Source organism: Homalodisca vitripennis, unplaced genomic scaffold, assembly GCF_021130785.1.
Source record: "Homalodisca vitripennis isolate AUS2020 unplaced genomic scaffold, UT_GWSS_2.1 ScUCBcl_24;HRSCAF=613, whole genome shotgun sequence".
In the NCBI taxonomy this organism is placed as follows: domain Eukaryota; kingdom Metazoa; phylum Arthropoda; class Insecta; order Hemiptera; family Cicadellidae; genus Homalodisca; species Homalodisca vitripennis.
Window position 1 is genome coordinate 32,938 of NW_025776144.1, and position 3,186 is coordinate 36,123.

Below are 3,186 nucleotides of genomic sequence, written 5' to 3' on the forward strand. Positions count from 1 at the left end.
GATAAATCCTTTGTATCTGTATAGTTTTAATATGGTTCTGATTTACAAAAAAAAAAAAAAAATATCTTAATTTCTCTTCTAATTAAAATGAAGTTTGTTATTGACAATATTTTTGTCCCATAAATGTCCAATATAATATCCATAATTTAAATGGACCATAACATCCTTGAATGTGTTTGCCATTTGAAAATGTGCCATTAAATGCTTTTCCCCATTTTGGGAAGTGAACAATTACTGCTTAAAAATAAACCTCTGGAACTCTAATGAGTACTTCTTAAATCCGCTTTAAATTTTAGGTCCAGCTTATGATTTTAATGTTCCTCTTGGTTCCTAAATAACTAATTTCTTATATAAACTATTATTTTATTGGGTTATTGTCAGTTCCATTTTTATAGCATAAAATTTTGTTGATTGTATCTTAATGCAGTTTTCCCAAAATTTTAGGATTTAAAACTTTTGAATTGTTTTCAAGCATAATAGAGTTTATATTTTTGTACTGTAATTTCATGTGCTATATTATGTAATAAAAAGCTTGTTAAGTTTTCTTTTGCAGAAGTATCATTTATCCACAACTCTGTATGTAAAACTGCTACACTCTTGTGTTGATAATGTAACTTTGAGTGGTGTACTGTGCTTGTGTGTTACAGTTTTTAGTCTGTTTGGTGGTGGTGAAAGTTTTTAATTAAGTTTCAGAACATTTGATTAAAACAATATTTTTGTGCTGGAAATGCTTACTGACATAAATAATAATTTCCAATATCTAATCAAAATTTTATCATTAAGTTTTTTGTCGAAGAATAGATTAATTCACCAGGTGGCTTTGTCGTTTAAAAATAACATACATGAACATAAAAAATATCATAAAATAAAAACAGAAACCATTTTTAAACGCCTATCATATTGTGTTTAAGAAGAGCATTTGTACACAGAGCGTGGTAAGCTGACAATCCATACTACAGATAAGACATGTACAGAGAGTGTGGTAAGCAGACAATCCATACTACAGATAAGACATGTACACAGAGCGTGGTAAGCTGACAATCCATACTACAGATAAGACATGTAAAGAGAGTGTGGTAAGCAGACAATCCATACTACAGATAAGACATGTACACAGAGCGTGGTAAGCTGACAATCCATACTACAGATAAGACATGTACAGAGAGTGTGGTAAGCAGACAATCCATACTACAGATAAGACATGTACAGAGAGCGTGGTAAGCTGACAATCCATACTACAGATAAGACATGTACAGAGAGTGTGGTAAGCAGACAATCCATACTACAGATAAGACATGTACAGAGAGTGTGGTAAGCAGACAATCCATACTACAGATAAGACATGTACAGAGAGTGTGGTAAGCTGACAATCCATACTACAGATAAGACATGTACAGAGAGTGTGGTAAGCAGACAATCCATACTACAGATAAGACATGTACACAGAGCGTGGTAAGCTGACAATCCATACTACAGATAAGACATGTACAGAGAGTGTGGTAAGCAGACAATCCATACTACAGATAAGACATGTACAGAGAGTGTGGTAAGCTGACAATCCATACTACAGATAAGACATGTACACAGAGCGTGGTAAGCTGACAATCCATACTACAGATAAGACATGTACAGAGAGTGTGGTAAGCAGACAATCCATACTACAGATAAGACATGTAAAGAGAGTGTGGTAAGCAGACAATCCATACTACAGATAAGACATGTACAGAGAGTGTGGTAAGCAGACAATCCATACTACAGATAAGACATGTACACAGAGCGTGGTAAGCTGACAATCCGTACTGCCTATAAGACTTGTACAGAGAGCGTGGTAAGCTGACAATCCATACTACAGATAAGACATGTACACAGAGCGTGGTAAGCTGACAATCCGTACTGCCTATAAGACTTGTACAGAGAGCGTGGTAAGCTGACAATCCATACTACAGATAAGACATGTACACAGAGCGTGGTAAGCTGACAATCCATACTGCAGATAAGACATGTACACAGGGCGTGGTAAGCTGACAATCCATACTGCAGATAAGACATGTACACAGAGTGTGGCAAGCTCTGTACAAGTCTTATATGCAGTACAGATTTTCAGCTTACCGCCCTGTATCTGTACTGCATATACGAGGTTATAACAAGAGACATTTTTATTCAATTAAAAAAAAAATAATAGAGTGGAAAGTCAATGTTAAAAATCCGTGACAATATAAATTTCAATTTATAATACTTAATATCAATCGTTTAGGGTCCTTTTTAAATTTATATGGTTTTGTTTATCATGTGTTTTGGAAACTGATTTGGTTAAAAAAAGTAGAATATATTTCATCATATTTTTCCAAAATCTGATTTTGAAACTTGCAGTTTGTTTATAGCTCTCTATAAAGTTTTAAAATTCTTCCAGATAACAAATTATAAACACAAAAAATTTTAATCAAATATATAATTTATTCTAAGTGTTAACATCAATTTGTAATCTAATTGAAAAACAATATTTAAAAAACTTTTTAGAGAATGGAGTAATTTAGACTTTCTAAGATTACAAATTAAATAACGATGTCATCTGACATTTAAAATCTGCTGATATTTTTGCTTGTTTACTTGAAAACAATCTTAACCGGGGTTGGCATCTTAAGGTTTTTAAAACCTATGGAGAGAGAGGAGAGCAAATGCCAATTCTTTGAAATGTCTTATTTAGTATAGTCAAAATATAACAGAAGCTGTAAAAGTCTCCTTAATAAAAAGAATTTATTCATCCTTTGATATTAATCTGAATTGTAACTAAAGAGGACTTGTTTTGAAAAAGTTTACATTATTTTGTTTAAGTTTTTTATAGAAAATGAGCGATGTAAATTAAAATTGTTGAGAAGTTTGTAATTAGCTATATAGTTAGTTGTTATAACTTTGTTGAAAAAGTAATCATGATGTTTAGGACAGTAACCTTTACTCCATAAAATATTGTTTCTCATGAAGTAACCCAGCCATTAGTGTAGTAACTAACTTTTCGTCAAGCTTAACTAACTTTAAGGAAAGAAGTGCTTAATTACAAAACTTAAATTGGTTTGTAATATTGCCGGAATTCCTGAAAGATGTAATTTAAAGTGTTGAAGGTTTAGATTAACGACCAACAATTTCCTGTAAGTCGTCAGCTACTGAAGTATGTTGCGCTTCCAGATGGTT